Here is a 21145-nt window from a genome sequence, read left to right as displayed (position 1 = left end):
GTAGTGGGCGGGGCCGGTGACGCAACGAGGAATGCTACGCGGGAGGGAGGGGGTGAGAGTCGCTGAAGAGCGCGCGGGGGGGGGGGGGGTGACGTCATCCTATTTATAGAAGGCTGATCCCTGCGATGATGCAATCCAGCGAGGCCGAGCTGTTCTGCCATAACAGGACAGCCCTCCCCTCCCTCCTCCTCCCTCCCTCCTCCCCTCCTGTCTCTCGCTCTTTTTTCTCCCCTCTCCTGTCTTTCCCTCCTCTCCCTCTCCCTCTTCTTCTTCACTCTTTTTTTCTTTTCTTCTTCTTTCTTCTTCTTCCTCACTTTTCCCTTATCACCTCCTCCTCTTCCTCTCTTTTCCCCCCTCCCTCATTCTCTCCCGTGTATTTTGTTTTCCCCCCATCTTCTCCTCTTCCTCTTCCTCTTTTCTTTTCCCCTCCTCTGTCTACTCCCACTCTTTTCCTCACTCGTTTTCTCCTCCTTGTCTCCTTCCCTCCATGAATAACATTTAAAACTCTGATTGAAGCTGATATAATTAGTGTCTCTCTCTGTCTTTCGCTCCCTGTCTTCTAACACTGACATGGATTTCCATTCCACAGATTCCACACTAACGAGTGAATAAAGCTCTTCAGGCAGTGACAGCAGACGGTTATTTATTCTGTGGTTACCTCTCACCAGCCGGGGTATAAAACTGTGAGGTTGGACAGAGACACAGGGACAGATGAATGGATGATGATGGGGTGTATTCCCCTTCTTCATCTCACGTTATGTTGATTTTCATTTGTTAAAAAAACTCTGACATTTCCCCTGAGAAGTGAAATGATCCTGATGATCAGCTGGTAGGTAGGTGAAGAAAAGTTGATTTTTTTTTGTTTTTTTTTTTGGATGAAATCTGCTGTTTGCTGCTCGATCCCTGCTGTGGTTTGGCTTTACTGTAATCTACTACACTGTCTGTGTCTTGATTAGTCTTAATCAGCTGATCTTGTTAATCACCTGCTGAAACAGATGGAGGATTTCCTGAGTGGTGCAGTGTTTTCACCCTAATATAAGATCAATATCATTATTACAAGAAAAGATGTAGCTAGTAGATATTATGAAAAGTAAAAAGTACTGCATTTAGTGTTATATTACTGGTAACTGATAGCAGTGGTGGAGTAACAGTAGCTTTAGTTACACGACTGTGCTGCTAGTAGTAGTTGTAGTGAATGTACTGGCTGCAGGAGAGGCAGTACCACTCAAACCAACAAACAAACAAAGTAAAAACTGTTGCCACGACATTATTCATCAGTACACACATGCAGAAACACACCTGGTAGTTTATGTTGTGACAATAATGCTGCTGTGATAGAATTAATATTAATTTATTAACATGTCGGTTTGTTCATATTGTGATTATTTAATGAGCTGGGAGTCGTGCTGCCTGTCACCAAATAAAAAGATCAATCTGTGTCGATGTACAGGAATTCAGTAGATTATATTTACATGGAGACAAAGTGCTGTGAGTCTTCAAACTGCTGACTCTCCAAACCAAACCCAAACCCTGCTGTGTTATTAGCAGTAACACAGTTTGTAGTAGATGTGGTAGTAATTTCATCAGAGAGCAGCAGCTCCTTTCCTCCACTCTCTTCACTCTTTTCTTTGTTTTCCTTCTGTAACACTCATTTCATGTCATTTCCAGCTCAAAACCTGTGACTGCTGCAATATAGAAACTTCCAGTTTCTTCTGCCTGCGACTGAAAGACTTTCACTTTCTCTGACCTCAGTCTTTCTCTGAAATAATATTTCCTAAATAGTTTAGAAATTGTGAAAGGTGGAAATATGTTGGCCCATATGTTGGCATCATGACTGTTCATGACTTTACCAGAAGAGAACTGCACAACAGGAAATATGACTTTGTGCTACGAACGTCGTGACTGATCTTGAAACTTCCATATCTGTTGTCGGTGTGCGACGACTGTCCTGTGTTTACATTCATCCTGGGTCATGCAATGTTTCCAGGGAAGCCTGAAAACACCCCTGTTTTTTTCCATCCCGAGTAGCCGCCATATTCTGTATGTGAGTGTGATTGTGTGTTGGTCATATAACTTAGCGTGTCATAGTGCATCCCAGCACTGTAAAAGCTATAAAACGGTTAATAATCAACCAAACGGTGTCCCCCAGCTGAGAAACACATCAGGCCTTCAGGTGGAAAAAAAAAGGCAAGTTCACCTGCAGTGTTGCTGATAGGACGATTTCTGCTTCACTTTAAAGGGTTGAGAGGTTAGAGATAAGATGAAATCTGGCTGAGTTATACAAACATCTTTTCTCAGGAAACTGATGTGAAAAAACATGAGGAGTTTGTGTTTACTCCGACTGTAAACTGAAAACTTAGGTTCGAGTTATTGATATGTATCTAAATGTTGCTGTAACTGTTTTTTTCCTGCAGGATTTGAGAGACTGAGTAATGTGAACTAAAATAAATTCAAAGCCGTGTATTCCTTAAAAACCTCCCCCAGCACAGTGTCACCATGTCTGAGCTGTACGACATGTAGGCCGTGATATGTCACAGAGCCCTACTTCATGTTTTTGATTCCAGTTTTCTTTTGGTTTTGATTCATGTGAAAAAACACGTAGAGATGTGGCCTAAGCCGCCAGACATTAGTGTGTTGTAATATCTTTGTAAAATAGTAAACTATGTGGTGACACCGGTTCTTCAGAGTAACTGAGAGTCAGCAGTGATGGTCAGACCAGCCAGGAAATGACATCATGTGGCGTAAAGGAGGGTTTCGACTCGTTTTAGTCAAAGCTACACTGTGTGCAACAGATCAAACCAGAGCACGGAGAAGTTATACTGACTATGGTAACAATCAGTCGAGATGACTTGAGGGAATCATCAACACCAGCCTGTGTTTCAGTTACAGAGAAACAAAACTTTGCACAGATATGAAAGTGTTAACTTGGGCCAGTGTGGGCAGGGAGTCGGTTTCAGTTAGAGGTTAGTGTTTTTAATTGGAGCGGTGCATTCAGGGCCCAGTCTGACCAGACCGTGATCCGGCAAAGAAAAAAAGCTCGGTGAAACACTGTGGAGTCAGGTCATGCACCTACTTATTCGCACAGTGTTAAAAAGCTTTATCAGATTTGCCTTTAAATCAACAGAACAGAGATAGAAAATGATTATTCATCATTTCCTCCCACAGCTAAAACTAAACTACATTTATCAACTTAAATTCCATTTCCAGTCTCCTCTAAGTGGCTGTGACAGAACAATGTTATCACCAAGTGGTGAATAAATAACACGCCAGTTTCTTAAAGTCATGTCACGTTATCACTTCATGTTTTTTGTTTTTCGTGTGTCATTTCACGGCACATCATTTCTCTACTGACTCACCACACACTCTAACGAAAACAGTGATAAGTGACACACGAAAAGTTTAAAACACGTAGAAATGACACGTTAAATGTGTTGTTGTGGTATTTATACACCATCCTGTGATATTACATCGCCCTCAAAGTTCACCAGTGTCACAAGACAGTTTGGAATTGGTCAGCAGTGTGATTATACGTGGCAAAGTTCACCAAACTTTGACTCTACATTAAGTGAAGAAATTCACTTGGAATAAAGTGATTTTGCTTCAGAGAGTCGAGTGTTCGAGTCGTGGCGACCTGTGACGAGTCTCATTTCACAAACGTGACGTCGGACACGATCCACACTCCAGCTTTAGCTAATGCACCAGTTAAAAGATGAGATGATGCCTGCGTCTAATTACAGATGACACAGTTGTATTTTTTATTTTTAGGATTGTGGACAATCAAAAAAATTATGTAGTTGAGCGGCGTAAACACACACACACACACACACACACAGCCTCTCTCAGCAGGCAGACGGGTGTTGAAAAGTTTATGAGGTCAGTGTGGTAATCCAGATTGATGCTGCGACGTGAAGTCATTGCTGACCCTGTTGACTATTAATACCATATGATCGGAGCGCTAACCCACCAGCTAAATATTACATTCTCTATTTTTACATTTGAAGGGTTTCGTGCCAGCGCACTGTGTGTAGTCACACCCACACAACTGCAGGGAGACACTGAGCTCTGTGTTTGTCTGCGTTTGATTTAAAAAGCTAAGACTGATTCATTAACAGTTTTAAGACTTTCTGAATGTTGGTCTGTGAGATCTACAGCTCATACATGAAGTGTTACACTTTTTAACAGGTCTCATTTTGTAAATAACAAACTGTACATTTAATAAAAGTTGAGTTTAAATGCTTTAAGGTGGATATAAAACTGATTATTGCTTAAAGGTTTTGATCCTGTTTTTAAAAAGTATTTTCAGGTCATGTCCAGGCTGTTGCATAACCTTAAGCAGTCAATAAATTAATAAAGAAAAAAACAACTATTACATCAGCTAATTAGAATACTATGTCATGTTATTGAGTTTCACCCACAGTTGTGAACCTTAGTTTCACGTTTGATACAAACTGATGTGAGAGCGAGGGACCACAGCAGAGATTTCAGTTAACCCATCCTGCTTCTCACTTTCACCTGCTGTCAGTTTTCACTTCACTTCCTGCGCCGCAGAGTGAGCTGGATGTGTGAGACGCTGGGTCGCTGAAGGAAACAGATGTCGCGGCTCCTGTGAGCTGTTTGAGTTTCACTTTGACAGAACAGAATCAGGACATCAGGGACTTTCTCACTCTGAGAATCTGGACTCAGTAGAAGAGAAAGTGAAAAAAAGATGTGGAGTGTGGTCACTGGTTTAAACAGACATACCTCCACCCTGTTTCCCTTCAGTTAACTCAGAAATACTTTATTTATTTTGGTAAACTGCAGCACGGTTGCACAATCACAACCTCAGTTACAACTAATGATGTGTTTATTTTACACAGCTGGAAAGGAAACTAACAAACAAACTGCCAAAACACGACAAAACCAAACAGGATGGAAGTGAGTGGAGAGGGAGAGACTGACTGACTGCCAACAGATTATAGTCAGATATTATACCTGCCCAGAGAAGGTCCTCACAGAGACAGGTCACACCTCATGTTTGTTAACAGGTTTCTGTCAACTTTTCTGACCCAGATCTGGAAACTCGAGTTTACTCTGATGTAGCTCAGATGACCATGATGGTGTAAAAACAACAGTTTAATGATCAGAGAGGTTGTCGGTTTAAATCCCATCTTCACCTTACATTCTTCTTTAGAGAAATAGGCTGTGTTTCCCCATGTTTCTGGGTGTAAATGATTGATTGGGATTTATATATCACTACCAGACTCCATTGACAAAAACACTAATTTTACCTGGGGGAACACAGGAGCTGCTGTCTCGATCTGTTAGTGTGTTTGTGTTATTGTGTCGTACTTTTACTTTTGTAAATGAAATGAACACGTCTTCCACCACTGAAAGCCACACAATAACACAAACTAAGCAGCCAGTCAGAGCAGTTGGTATCCCAGCAACTCCTGTCTTCTGCTTGGTAAAATTACTGTTTTTGTTAATGGAGTCTGGTACTGACATATGGTGATGTTTCTGGACAAAGGATCTTACTCTTTAAGAAAAAGCTCTGTCTCTGTAGGAATCCTGACACTTATAATAACTATCTGAGTTATCCTGTTGCCATATACAGCATTATCTTCATGAGTGGTATCCTGTTGAGAACTTTTTCAGCTACTTCTAGTACATGGTTCAAAAGAGCAGATATTCATTAATGGTAATGCTTCTGGGTGCAGTTCAATGCACAGGAAAAGCCGAATGATTTCATGATGTAAGTGTTTCCTGGGAGCTTCAGTGGTCTGTTTGGTCCAATCTAAACCTCCCCACCCCAGAGATCCAGATTAAGAACAAAGAATTTATTGTTTCATTGTCAGAGAAAGTGACCTTCCCTGTTTCCTGTCTTTCTAAATGAGACTCCAGCTTATCAGTGTTCTGATAATATAAATAAAAGTGCTTATGGTGATGATGATAAGTGTTGTTGGTGAAGAGGAGGAGGAGGAGGAGGGGGAGGAGGAGGCTTCCCATCCTCCCGGTGTCTTTTCCCGGTTCCCTGCTGGGTGCCCGGTAAAGCCATCGGGAGGATGAGAGGCATTATTTCCCGGAAAGGAAGAGGGTGATGTAATCTGCTCCTGCTGAGCATAAAAGATGAGGAGGAGGAGGAGGAGGAGGAGGACAGAGGAGGAGGAGAACAGAGGAGGAGGAGGAGGAGGACAGAGGAAAAAATAGGAGATAAAAACACAAAAGTTGAATAAATCAGATTTCTGTTCTCCTGCTGCAACACAGTAAAAATCTAATTAATTCTGAATTTAATCTGAGAATTTTAGAAAAACATTATATTAATTTTTCTTTGATTATTTGTATATTTATGATCATTCACATTCATGTATACAAACAATATTCATAAGGATTTTGAATGTTGGCTACTTCTACTGTGAATAATATTATTTATAATATTTATATTCTATAATTAAAATACCAGTATTAATATACATGAATTCTAGTTGTTTTATTTGACATCATTAGAAATATAAACAATAACACAGCTTACAGTAATGATCATTCAAACCATGTCACAATGCCACCTAATGATATATTAAATAGTAGATTATTTATATGTTTAATTTACATTGTTAGCCCCAGTATTTTTTATTTATTTTGATTTTATTTTATTTTATTTTATTTTATTTCTGTCGTCCTGGATTGCGTCATCCTTTCCGGGAAACGGTGGCTCTTCCTCCTCCTCTTCTTCTCTTTCTTCTTCTTCTTCATCACAGGGGATCCGGGAAATCCCCCTCCCGTCCTCCTCCTGTCTTCCTCCCCTCCCCCTCCTCCTTCCACCATCACGCCACTGATGAGAAGCGGGGCGGGGTGTGAAGGCGCGCGGCGGCTGATGGATGTGATGACAGCGCTGCAGCTCTTTACTGCACGTGTTAACGTGGTAACCGGGTGTTTTCAGGTTACGGCAGCCGGCCGGGATCATTTGCACTTTCGATCTGAGTGATTCACCGCATTCCTGTAAATCTGTGCGCTTCTGAAACGGAGCTGCAGCTCGAGCTGATGAGCAGCAGCAGGAACACCGCAGGTTATGTTTCCAGAGAAGATATTAACAGCCTGCTTCAGTTTTACTGTCAGAGAACAACATGTGTTTGTTGTTTATTTCATCAGTGACTGCAAACAAGCTTTCTAAGTGTAAATGACGATAACAGATTCAAACCACACGGTATATTTCCTGGTTATGAATATATGTATATTAAAGCTGCAGAACACACTAAGGTTTATTTCTACAATATGTTTCAAAGTCAAAGTGCTTTACAGGAAAAGAAGCACTGGAAAAAAAAACAGAATAAAATGAAATCAAATGAAATCAATTCAAAAAAGAAAAATGAAATGGAAGCAAATTAAAATAAATGGATAAAAATGAAATGATTGTGAGTTTATCTGGAACATGCAGTAACCTCAGTAACTCATCTGTACTCTGCACCTCCTGTCAGCTTATTTCTTTCTTTTATTTTTTTGCACTTGTTGTTTGTTTCTCTTCAGTCTGGGAACACAGCGATCCAAACAGAGCAACAAGTTCATATGTTTTTCCCACTCAGGCTTTAATGACTTTCTACTGTGGCCACAGCAGAAACAGAGGAGACACACATCATGTCGGTGTGAGAGCAGACTGATGTGGTTATGATTCATCATAATTAGACAGAATACAGAGCGATGATTCAGAGACTGAAGGTTATGAAGGAACATGTGCCACAATACGAGGAGCAGGGTTTCAACTTTGACCTGGATCAGACTCTGGACTTGTTTCTGACCTGGAATATGTTTGTTTATTCGTGTAATTCACATCTAAACAACTTTAAATATCTGGATCAATAAGCTGCAGCTCAGACATCAGGAGAAAATGAATGGATGCAGGGAGTTAAAGGCTCCGTGAGCCTCCTGTTTTGTCCTGTGGTCACTGTGGTGGTTTCACCTCTCTGTGCACCTCTGGCTGGTCGTGTCATTTAACTTGTCATTGTGACTGTTTGCTTCCCTTCCTGGTTATTTTTCTCTTATTTATCATTTTCTGTCTCTTTGTGGTCGTTTCACTCTGGTTTGGCTTCTTTCTGTCTGTTTGATTGACTTTCCAAAAAGTCATGTAGAGGTTCTGGTCCAGGGGACACATCGCTCATCATGGAGAGATTCACACTGACAGGGGACAGGGGACAGCCCGTCCCTGGACTCTGGACCACATGAACTCTGCTGTGCTGGTTTTATACCGTCAGACTGTGTTTGATCTGTGACCACTTTGTTTCTTTTACTTGAAACACAGTCTGTGCTACCTCCAGGCGGTTTTTCAATGCAGTAAATAAACTGGAGCTGTTTGGAAAAAATTAGAATAAAAGTGTGATGAAAGAGTTTGTTTCCTGCTCCTGGACCTGCAGCAGCGCAGAGCTGCAGCTGCGTAGGTGTCAGTTGTTATTTGTGGACTTTTAAAACAGTGTGCACAAAGTGGACTGGGTCAAAGGCACAGTGTTATTACCTTAGCACCAGTTCACTGCACAGACTTGTCCCACCGCTGCTGATGTCGTCATCACGCAGGTGATGGACGAACAAGAGAAAAGGTCAGCGCTCAGGTACAGCTGATAGCTCTGAACTGTTCCCCGGCTGCTGCAAACATGAACATGCTGTAGCATCAGGGGTTTGTTTGATAGAGCTGACTGAAACAGGAGGACTGTGTCGACATAAACACAGCTGAAACATGGAATGGTCCTTTAAATGTTACTGTGGTAGAAGCAGCGACTTGGCTCATGTTGGAATCTGATCATGTGATATGAACGTTTGCTTCGCAGCTTATCTTTTCATCTTGAAAAACCACATCAATAAGCATTTTCCTTTCCTTCCTCCTTCCCCCACATTCCTCACTTCACTCCTCCATCATCCGATCACTCTATGACCTCCTTTCACTTCTCCTCTTGGCTCTCGTCATCCTTTCCTCCTCTACCACCCTCTCCTTTCTCCCTTCCTCCGCAGGTAACCTCAGCTCACACAGTTAGATCAGTTAAATGTGCTGTGGCGGTCACAGGACGGAGGCTGTGGTTGAGTCTGTATGAAGGGTCAGAGGATAAATCTGAGGGGTCGTCATGTGTTGGCCTCCTTTACATGTGAATACAGCTTTAACTGATTCAGAGCTGCTGCGTGTCATCGTTTTATTTTAGTGATAAAATGGAGACATGTTGTGGCAACTTCCCAGTGAGCGGTGATTTGGTGTTTTGCAGGTCAGACAGAAGCCACTACACAAAGCTCAGGAATATAAGAGTGAAACGAGGAGGCCGGGCTCACCGGAGGGAGGCCGGAGTAGAGCCGTCGAGCTTCCATTCGAAAGTTGAGGAGGTTCAGGAGTCTGATCCGGATCCCTCCTGGGCTCCTTCCATTGGAGGTTTCCATGCTGGAGAGACCTGACCTGGACTGCCTTGTTTAACCTGCGGCCATGACTCCAGATAGAAACGGATCAAATAGACAGACAGACGTCTAAACTGAACCACGTGTGGGTGAGAGTTTCCTGCACGCTGCTTCTTCATTTTGTCTCCAAATGTAAATACAGCATCCCTCCTGTGTCGGACCTGGGACCGTATATATGTGTTTTATTCATTTCTCCGAGTGTGTTTCCTCCACATCGTGTATCACAGGATAAAAACCAAACCATGTTGAGTGTGAGTGCGATGAAGTCACTGCAGCTCAGTGTTTTCTCTTTGTTGTAGTTTGACTCATATTCTGCTGCAGTGACCCAGTTTCCCCTCAGGGCTCATTAAAGTTTGATTTAAGTTTCATCTCACACACACACACACACACACACTTGTTCACTGCTCTCTAACTGCAGCAGCAGAGACCATGCATCACAGAGCTGTCATCTGCATCAGGACAAAACTCCAAACAGGAAGAAGTTCAGGAGGAAGTTTGTGATGATCACCTTTCACTGAAGTGGAGCTGTAACCACCTCCGGTCCAGAACTTCTCGTCCGATTCGTTTGTGTCTCTGCATGACAGAAGTTGATTTAATGGGGGAAATTAACGAGATGTCACAACCCTCTGCTGTTACGTTCCACACCTTCATCCTGCTGCAGTCAGTTTGTTTCCTCCTTCCAGAGTCTTTCAAACACTTTCAAATTTCTGTGTAATTTGGTGAAAGTTCAGCTGAGTTACGCCACAGGGCCAGAAACATCATGCAGGTCCAGGAAGTGTTGAGAGTCTTTGTGAGCTCTTATCGTTTGAATGAGGAGTTCTGACTCTGTGTTTTGCCTCAGCTGTGATCAGTGTCTCTGACTTTCAGGACTCGTGACTTGGACTTTGGAGTTGGAGACTCAGACTCAGACTTTTTTAGTTTGGTCGTAATAATTTGTTATAAGAAGTTGACAGATATATAAACACTGATCATTTATTGTTGCTGTGTTTTTCTTTGTCTTTCACATAAATTTGACATTTTCTATAAATGAAAAATAACTACAGTACAAATACAACATACACTAAAAAAACTACCAAGAATTCTGTATGCTAATGTGCTTATTGCCATAATATAAGCTCTGCGTCATTTTGCCATAAAGCTGCAGTGTAATAAAGTATCATAAACACCCTCAGTCTCTGTGAACTTTTAATCTCCTCTTTAGTTCGTCTCTTTGTTGCAGCGTCCCATAATTCCCTGCAGGCCTGATTAAACTTTAATCACTGCTTTCTCAGAAAGAGCAGGTTCATACAAGTTTTCTGCATTTCAGATGAATATTATGGGGCTGGTCTCAACAGCTGAGGGATCAGATTTGATTGTGCCTTTTATGTTTCTGCTCACTGAGGGAAACTGATTTATTATCAGAACTAAAGCTGTGTGTCGCTGGATTTCTCAACAGAGAGAAACACCACAGTTACATGTTTACACATATAACTGTGCAAAACAGAAATGCCCCTGTTGACCGTGTGTGTGTGTGTGTGTGTGTGTGTGTGTGTGTGTGCTGGCAGCAGAAGAGACAGGAACCAACATTATAACAAAACATACATATTGTGTTCACCAGTCAAATGTCATTTTCTGGAAAACAAATAGTTAAAACGAGAAGGAACAGTGTCAAACACACACCTGTGCACTGATGCAGCCTGGTGGAAACACCCTGTGGTATTTTCTGGTGTGGTGTCATTGATGAGAAGAGTTGACTGTTTACCAGTGATGGTAATTTTGATTCATTATCTCTCTGTTGACTTGTGCCAGCACGGCAGTAAACTCTGGAATGAAGCAACAGAGGAAGAGCGCGGTGTTGCAGAGACGGTTCCTGCTCTGCACTGACAAGTTCACATGGCTCCGTTCTTACTCTTTTTAAGAGCTGGTGTCAAATTACCAGGTTAAATTTAATTCATTTCATTTAGTGTTTTGGCATCAGAATCACGTGTTGCACCAAGTACGTGTGTGTTTGTGCTCATAATCAACTGGAGCCGACGTCAGAGCAGAAAATACAAGGAACAATGAATAAAACTAAAGAATGAGGTTACAGAAAGTGACGTAACACAACTGTAAATATGAACAGATATACAAAACACTGACTCTGAATAAAGTTCACTTCACTTTAACATGATCACAGATGTATGTTAACTCTGCACTAAAACAGGGTCCTCACTAAAGTTCATCAGAGCTTCTTTTAAATTGACTTTCTGACACGTTTCTGCCTTTTTATTTCCTTTTTTCTTCCTATTTATGTTTCATCACCAACATAAGAAACTCCAGTTATAGTATAGCAACACAGACATTAAACATTTCCACCTGGGAATGCAAATAAAACTAAAACCAGGCTCAGTAGACAGCCTAAAGCTGAGGGGGCTCAGTGGGGTTTATTTCACAGTTTTCACAAATGATGAACAAACTGTGAATCAGGACGAACGTTAAGGTGTAAAGTTGAGGAAGTATCAGGAGTGTGTTTATCACCACGCAGGACTGAGCTGGAGTTTTTCTGCTGCAGCAGGCTGAGCTGTTGAATTCGTGATGAGCCTCAGCTGTGCAGGAGAACATTTAACACACACACACACACACACACAGGAGGGAAACAAAAAGAGAAGAAGAGTGGAACAGGCTAACCACGACATAAAAACAACACAACGAAAGAAACTAAAAATTAGAGGAATAAAATCACATTTTCACCACAAACTTTCTTACTTCTGCAAATATTTGTGAAAGTTAGACACAAGTTTTGTCGTTTATTTGTTTGTTTATTTCTGTGCTGATGCAAAAAGTGTCAAACATGATTATAAATCTCCAGATTTTCTACTTAATTAGAACGAGAAAAAAATCTGGATGATGTGTCACCGAGTGTGTTTTGGTGCAGATCAGGTTTCTAACACCTCGACAGGACTGCGCCGCCTCAGTGGAGGTATGCACTGTGTCTTTGTGTGTCTGCAGCTGAAGCTGTAAATATAGTCGGTCGGTGACGCAGCCGGTGACGTTGTGGTTTTGGGACTCTAAACCCAGCCGCTCGACCTCACGGCACGGGAACGCAGCACCGACCGATGACACCACGCCAGAGAAAATAGTTCAGAGCTGCCTCTGCTACATTCCTCCCTCACTTCCTCTCTTCCTTCCCTGCATTCCTCCACTCAGTGCTTATTTCCTTTCTTGTTCAACATCTTCCCTCGTCCTTCCTTCCATCGTCACCTCATTCTTTGCTTTCTTCCCTCCTCTCCTCCATCTTTCCTCCCTCCTTCCCTCTTCCTCCTCAGCCCCTCCCCTCCTTGTACAGTACTCTAACATGCTCCAGCTGCTCCAGTCATAGTTATTTATAATGTCTTAGCTACTTCAGTTAAAGGTGCATTCCATCATTGTTCCCACCTCCTTCAGCTGACGTGTAGTTCAAGAGCCTGAGACTGAGACTTCCTTTCATTTTTCCTAATAATAACAGTTTATTTTCGACATTTTATTTTATCTGTTTCATAAAACACACACTTCCTGGTGAAGATGCTTCGTTACCGACTTTATTTTCCGTCACTTTATGCCTCATAGAAAGCTGCTTTTTTTGTGATTTGTTCGTGTGTAACCTGTGAGTGTAAATGCTCCTGTAGAAGACGGGTTGATTCACTGACCCGTACCTGCAGAGCTGCAGGTTCGATACCTGAAACTCCCACAGATCAACTGAGAACCAACGCGGGGAAAGTGAGAAAAGTCCAGAGACTTGTCTCAGATGTTCATGTGGAAGTTTCTCTGTGACTCTGCCCTCGAGAATGAAGCCCGACAGGTTTTCATTCCTGAAATGCTTTGCAGGCGTTCTTGATTTGTGTTGTGAGTTTGTCTTGTGCGATGACTGAGTCGTATTATGTCAGAAAAAGAGAGAGGATGAGTCATATCTTTAAAAAATTAACATGCTTGAAGTATTTTTAAACCTTTGTCAACCACAGAGACGTGGAGGCCTGATCCACGTTCCTGCTGCTCCACATTTTTCAAACACACACAAACGACACACACACCACCTTTATCTCACATGTACACACTCACTTTGCTTTCAAGCTCCGATCCGGTCGCTGCACAACACTGCTTTGTTGTTCTGCCTGATCTTTACAGGGAGTTTGGGAGTTTTAGTGACTGAAGGGGAATTCTGCTGCAAATACAACATAAACTAAACCAAAACAAAAACCTGATACAAAAACACACAGTTACAATAAAAAATCAAAGAATCTGGTGTTTCCCCAAAGACACAGGTTCACCGGGATAATCCAGGTGTATTCACCTGTTGCACAGTCTCACTGTCAAACAAAGGTAGAAAAAAAATCAATATCACACATTAAAGCTCCTGAGAACATTCTTTATTTTCTCTATAATCACTCCACAAATTCATGAAGATTATAGGACGTGACGTCCCAACACGAACACCTCTCTGACCTCTCTGACCTCTGAGTCTTTTATTCAGATCTCAAGCATTCAAATATTATTCATGACTTCTAGGAGACAAACCACACCCTGTTTATACAAAACACAGTTTATAGAAAACACGTAACTTCAGCAGGTTTCCCATGAATCCTCTGCCCCTGCTCATTCATTATTACATGTGTGTAAGTGGATCCCTGACGGAGGCTTTATCCTGCAGCTCCTCCTCCTCTCACTCTGCTCCACTAACCCCTCTGTTTATGTTTACATGGCTGTTACCACGGCGACAACATCTTCACGCCCCGCGGACTTCCACCCCTGGCACGCAGACACACACAGCGGGCGAGCGAGGCAGAGACACAGAGAGACAGAGAGAGAGAGAGAGAGAGAGAGAGAGAGAGGAGGGAAGGGAACCCTCTGCCAGGGCTGCGTCCCATTCTGAGGAGTCTACATCCTCTGCTCGTTCCCTTAGCCCGTCTATTTTCCTCTGTTGTTCTCTTTGTTTCTGTGTTGAGAGTAAAGGTTATCGTTGTGGTGTGACCCCAAGATTAGTCGCTGTTGCCACGGTAACAACTAATTGGGATCTAAAACAATTATCATTTAATACCTGCAGCTGCAAAAAGTATTTTTCCTTTGGAAGAAAAAGGGAAAATTGAAATTTAACTGAGATAAAAGTTTAATAAATGAGTAAAAAAAAAAAGAACTTTTTTCAAACTCTGTCCTCTGAGGAAGACCAGAAAATACAGCTGAGAGCTCAGGAAAGAGCGAGTAAGTTGTCAAACTAAAATCAAAACAATAAAAACAGCAGAAGTGAAGAATAAAAGTGTCACAGTCACCTTTACTGTAAAGTCCAAATAAAGTTTTCTCCCTCTCTTTTCTTCTTTATTCTCACTCAGATGTTTTATATCTGAACTTAAACTGGACCTAAAGCAAAGTGAGGAAACACACAAGTGAACACTGTTTTGGACACAGGATGAATCCCAGGATTCCCAGGCCCCCGAGGCTCGACATGGCGTCACATCCTCCACGGCTCTGTGCTGTTATTTTTAGATCGTGTGTAAACTGGGTTTTGTGGCCTTGGCAGCCAGAATGCACAGACACACACACACACACACACACACACACACACACACACACACACACACACAGGCATGAACACACAAAACCCGTTTCAAGCGTCAGTGACGTTAAAACACTACTGAGCTTTATTTGTCGCACATAAAAAGACATTACGTAACTGTGTGGATAATAATAAGGGTAATATGTTACTGTGTAAATAGACTCGTAGTCATAGAAGACATTTCTGGGCCACTGGCTAAAATTAGCATCAGTATATTTTATATTTATACAGTTTTATGTCATTAAAACAGATACAGAAAAACAAGAGATGAAGAGAGGGAGGATAAATATGCAAAAATGACATTAGAAAGTTGGTTTTAAGGCCTCAACATGTAGAGAATTCAGAGGTAAAACGTAGATTTTATTTACTTATATTCTAATCTTTACACCACGCTGGCGTCCAGAGTGATATAACTCACTCCTCTTCCCTCTGACACTGTTGCTCCCTCATTAAAGTTAAACTTTAACTCGAGGTTTCCTCTAATTTCTCCTGAAGTCAGTCTGCTTCCTGATTCTACACACAAACAGCAGCGCTGTTTTATCCTGAAACCCCGTCGTTTCGCTCTGCTGACAGTGATTCGGCAGGTTCATTCCCTCTCAGCAGAGTCACCGTGTTTTTGTTGGTTGCAGTTCTTCCCTCTCCCTCGCGCTCACATGTTCTCAGCCTGCATGACACAGCAGATCTGAGGCTGCAGGGTGAGGTAACAAGTGACCCAGTTTACACCGTCTTACACCGCATTTCATAAGACTTTTTTCACCTCAGCTCGTCTCATGTAACCTTGAGTCATTTCATCATAACCCCTTTTTTTTTTTTTTGCATTGTCATGTTGCTTCATGTTAGCTAATCTCATTTCAGTCTCTCAGTCCAACTGTTCTCACTCAAGTTCTAAATTTGAGGCATAAATTCAAAGCGTATGAAGGGTCACTGAAGCTGTTGAGCTGGATCAGTGGAGGTGGACGTGGTTTCCAGGGTCAGGATCTCTGATGTTACACAGATATCAGACCTTTCTGGACGAGGTGAATGCTTTACTAAAAGGCTACCTCCGGACATGTTTCAGTTCCCTCCACTCGTCAGAGCGGGAGGAGGAAGGTTTAAGATGAACTTGTTGTTGGGGGAGGAGGGGAGGAGGGGAGAGGAGCTGGAGATGTCAGGACTGTCCTCAGAGTAGAACTACCACTGACAGAGCTGTGATGAGTGGAGGGACAGCTGGGGTACTTGTACTGGAGCTGATGAGGTGATTGACAGCAGGTGTCAGGTAACCGAGGCCACGCCCACAACACACACACACTCAGTCATTATCACGTGTCCTGGATGTGAGCCGATCAGCAGTATTGATACTTTGAGGATCAATCAGTCTAAACCTGCAGGTTGTTTGTTCATCTCCTTCTAATATTCACACGTCAAAAAGCCGCAGTGAAAGAGTGTAAACGTGAAATACTGTTGATGTTGATGTGTCTGTGTTAAAGACGTGAGAGCTGTGTATCCTCTCCTGGTTTTAGTCGTTTTTAACTTCAGTACTGGGACACTTCATCGGGGTCTGGATTGTGTCTTTAATGTCATTTTATCATATTTAAATGTATCATGTAATTAATGTCTCTGATCTGATCTGATCTTATCTCTCATTATTATGTGTCACAGCATCTGCTCTCACTGTTTCTCATCTCAGTTTAAATTCCCACATGTCACCTCATCACCTCTCATCTTTCATCTAATCTCGTCCCGTTGTTTTAAAATCTTACATCATCTTATTGTTATATATTCTTCATCTTATCTAGTTTCATTGTCCAACTCATGTTGCTCAAATTATTTAATATTATTTCTCTTTGTCTCATTTTTTACTGTCGTCTTTCATCTCATTTGATCACTTTTTAAATCTCATCTCATTATTATTAATTTATTCATTTGAACCACCTCATCTTATCATCTTGTCTCCATCAGACTTCTATCTATCTATCTATCTATCTATCTATCTATCTATCTATCTATCTATCTATCTATCTGGGTCAGTTTGGGCCAATCGGATTGCTCAGGTGAGGTGACATCACCCCTCCGATCAGTAGCGTGACCTCACTCTGTCTCATCATGAATCCCTAACGAGGGCTCTTTACAGCGTCCAATCAGCAGAGGCCTGGGTTATCAGGTAATGAGGCCTGACGGCAACCGGCCAATCAGGTTTCAGGACACAGATTACTGCCTGCCTCAGATGGAATCAATAATGTAGAAACACACACACACAGAGGGAGAGAGAGAGAGGGCCTGCTCTTACTACCATTACTGTAAATGACGGAGCGGCAGATACTCGAGAAGGGGAAGGAGAGAGCGACTTAAACACAAGTGAGGAAAGAAATAAAGAAAAGTGAGAGTAGAGTGAGGAATCAGAGAGATGATCTCAGTGTGTTGTTGTGTGATTCACTGCCAGTAGCTGTGAGTCACTGCTGTAACAGCGATGTAAACTCAGCCTGATGGAGTCAGATGAATCTGTTACCTGCCACTCACCGTCACTGCCGCTGTCAGCTCTGTTGATACTACAGACTGTAATCTGAACCGCTGACTCAGCTCTCTCCCTGACTTTAGTTTCTGCATGTGTTTTTCTTTCTCTCTTTTTCCTCATCCTTTTCTTTTTCCAGCTCTGAAAGTTTCTAATACGTCTGTGGGTTTGTTTTACAGACGTAGCTGTTTTAGCATCACATGCTAAAAGCTTCTTATAATGATGATTAGTTATTTACTACGTGTATCAGGCAAACAGTAATATTTGTAGTAATCACAACATTAGCATCAGTAATGGCTCTAAAGGTAACAGTAGTAGTGTTAGTAGTAAAGGTAGCAGCAGTAATAAGCCTAGTAATAATGCTAGTGTCATGCTAACAATCACTGAAGTAGCAATAGAGGTAGTAGTATTTAAAGTTTTTCTTTTAACAGCAGTACTAGATGTAATACTAGGTGTGTAGTAACAGCAGTAGTAGTAGTAGTAATGGTTGGAAATAATAAAAGTAGTGGTAGTGATAGTTTAGTCATAGATTTGTACACACACACACGTACAGTACATCGCAGTACTGTTCAGCAGTCACAGTATTTGTAGCAGGTACAACTAGTAGTACCTGTTACATCAACAGGAGCTAGTAGTAGCAGCTGTCAGTAGAGGTAACTGTGTATTAGTAGTAATATGTAGTATGTGTAATACTCAAAGTATAGTAAGTGTAGTAACGGTAGCAGTAGAGGTGGTAATACCACAAATAGTTTTTCCTTGAATAGTAGTACTACATGTAAGGGTAGGTGTATGGTACTTGTAGTGGTTGTACCTGGATACGTGTAGTAGTAGTACAAACAGTAGTTTCAGTACAAGTGGTAGTAGCAGTAGTTCTGTCAGTGGTATTCTTATAAACGTTACAGTGGAGTTGTCGTTAAAAGCAGGTTTGAAAAATAAACTCAGATGAATTTGGAGGTTGAAGCTGCTGAGTCAGCGTTGTTGTGGTGGAAAGTTTTGGAAGAACCCACACACCTGCCCTGGTCGTCACAGATCCTCTCTCTCTCTGTAGGAACTGTCCCATCGAGGGGAAAATTTCAAACAGCGACTCCGTGACTCACGCTCTGTAGTACAACTGCGATTATGTAAAAATCTGATGCCAGCTCAGAGCTCACATGACCTGAGTCAACGTGTCACTCAGCAGGTTTCACAGGAGGAATTAAACGCCTGGTTTGGCTGATTGTCCTGTGGTTACTGTGATACTGGTACCAAACCACACAGGAACTGCTGCACTGCTCCCACAGCCGATAAGAGCGAGTAAACAGAGATTCAAAGATAGATTTCTGCCTTTTGTGCCTGTTTATTGTTTCATGTTTTACTGGAGGAGGAGCACGAGTCAGACGTTCTTAAAAAAATGAGTGTGTGGATGATAGATGCTGTTTCCTATATTTCCTACATCTATATGAAAACAGAAATGATCCCTTCATGCCTCCCAAATTAATGTTTGTTCTTGACTTCACCGTATTTTAATATTCAACCCTGATACACAGACGAACTCACACAAATTTACACTGACGAAAATAAAAACACCAAATGTGTCAAATATGTGGAAAAAGTAGTTTTGTTCTCCTGATTTAACAACACAGAGTTTCTTCATGTTGTTTCCTCTTAAGTTGCATTAAAGTCGGTAAAATTCCTGTTTTTATCAATGGAGTCTGGTGGTGATATATAGAGATGTTTCTGGTCAAACAAAAAGGATCTTACTCTTTAATAAAACAGTCTCTCTCTGTAGAAATCCTCTGCTTTCAGTGAAAAAGCTTCACTTCCTGCTAAAGAGTCCGATATTTCCCTCAGCAGTTTAAAAACAGAGTGACGGACGTACATTCATCCAAATGTTCAGAGACAAGACTCCAAACAAACAATAATGTCGCTCTGGTAATTAAACAGGTGATGATATGTCAGTATGATTCCAGTTATTAACTCTCATCTTACACAACACACTATGTATTATTTCATGAACACACCACGTCTTGTGTAAAGATGCCTTTACTGTAACTAAGTGTGTTGTAACTCTGTAAATCACAAGTTAAGCCCATGTGTTTACATGTATGAACAAAGTCTGAAGTTGACATTTAATGGAGTTTACCTGGAATGACATCGTCGGACTAATGACTCGACCTGAACAATGTCTTCTCCTAGTTTCACACCTAAATCCAGATCCTTTGATTATTTCAGTAAAACCTCTGTTTTTTCCTGTTTTGAGTTTGAGAATGAGTCTTTGTTGCCGCTGTCGCCCACTTGAAGCAACTTCCTGCATCACTAAACGACTGAAAATGTGAGGGGGTGGGGAGATTTCTTTAAATAAGACAGAAAGTGCAAAAATCTCTGTGCCCAGATAAAGTAATTGTTTAGTCAGTGGCACTGTGTAAACAGCAGCTGTTAATGTCTCTGGGTTACAGGACAGTGAAAATTGCTCATGTACTATTATGTTGAACTTTGATAGCATCTTTGTGTGTGTCATGTTTTACTGGAAGTCAGTTTAATCTGAGTGGATTTAAACAGGCTTCACTTAGAAAGATTAAACTTACAGAAAATGAAAGGAAACATATTTTTATATGCTGTGCAAACATTACAGAGATTTGGACCAAAGAAATAATGCATTTGTCCTTAGAGCATCTTGATGCACTGGTAGAACCTGCTGCTCCTGTTAATTTGGAGCTAAAAATCTAATCTGCTTCCCTGTTTCTTGAACATCACGGCTACTGAAGACTGACACTTCAGTGTTTGCCTTCTGGGATTACAACAGAAGAATCCTGCAGCATAACGTGTTTTTGTCTGTCAGGATAGGAACTACCTGTTCCCGTACTTTATGTGTTTCCACTTTTGCAATATGGGTCAGTGGTTCAGACGTGAGCAGCATCACGCAGCCAGACGGCGTTAAAAGCACCAGCGGCTCAGACTTTTCAGCTCAGCAGCAGGGGGATTTCCAGCTCTGTGCCACAAACCGGGCAAAGACGATAACTCACCGCAGAGCAAGAACAAACAGCACGGCGACAAAAGTTCAAACTGTGACACGCAGTCATGTGGCACAGGCTAAATTGAGCTGAACCTGTTTTTGCTCTGTTGAACGTGACTGTGTCCCGCAGCGTTTTCATGGAAAACTGCCTCACCGCACACAGTTACTCAGCAAATAAAGGCCTTGTTTTCACAGAACAAAGCCTCCATTCTGCCACTCTGCATGAATTGGCATGTTTACGTGGGGCTCGCGCTCTATTTCGGGACGCAAAAAATGATTTCATCAGCACGGCTGGTCTGGTGGCACGTCTCGACAGTCGGAGGAGGAGAGTGCTGTCAGTCTGGAGCTTGTGTGGAGCAGAGCGGGTTCACGGGGTCACGAGGCTGCAGCTGACTGGCAGCTCTGTGTTGAAACTTACTGGACGTCAGACTCATCACACACAGTTTCGAACCACATGGCTTTTCTCATCATGTGGCTGTTTATTAACCATCTGACTGACAAAGTGTGAGTGTGTGTGAGTGTGTGTGCTCTCATCGGGACTTTCTGTCTGGTCCTCCCTTCTTCGACAGGCTGTTTGAGGGTTAAGACTCAGATTCAGATTAGGATCAAGATCAGGGTCACTGAGTCACATTGTGGAGACGCGCCTCCTCCACAGGTCCCCAGAAGATAAACCATCAAATTTTAGGCTTCAGATTCTTGATTTTTGGTCATTATCTCCAGGTAC

General features: G+C 42.0%; 1 long non-coding RNA gene across 1 annotated transcript; it reads left to right on the top strand.

Moving 5' to 3' along the window:
* Positions 1-154: 154 nt before the first annotated feature.
* LOC127142641 (uncharacterized) lies at positions 155-10570 on the top strand. Its single transcript, XR_007813581.1, has 2 exons — positions 155-833; positions 9216-10570. It is a non-coding gene; the product is annotated as an uncharacterized LOC127142641 (long non-coding RNA).
* The last annotated feature ends 10575 nt before the right edge of the window (positions 10571-21145 follow it).

This window comes from Lates calcarifer, linkage group LG7_1 (genome assembly GCF_001640805.2).
Source record: "Lates calcarifer isolate ASB-BC8 linkage group LG7_1, TLL_Latcal_v3, whole genome shotgun sequence".
Classification (NCBI taxonomy): Eukaryota; Metazoa; Chordata; class Actinopteri; family Centropomidae; genus Lates; species Lates calcarifer.
The sequence above is the reverse complement of the archived record's forward strand: the minus strand, read 5'-3'. Positions and strand labels throughout refer to the sequence as shown.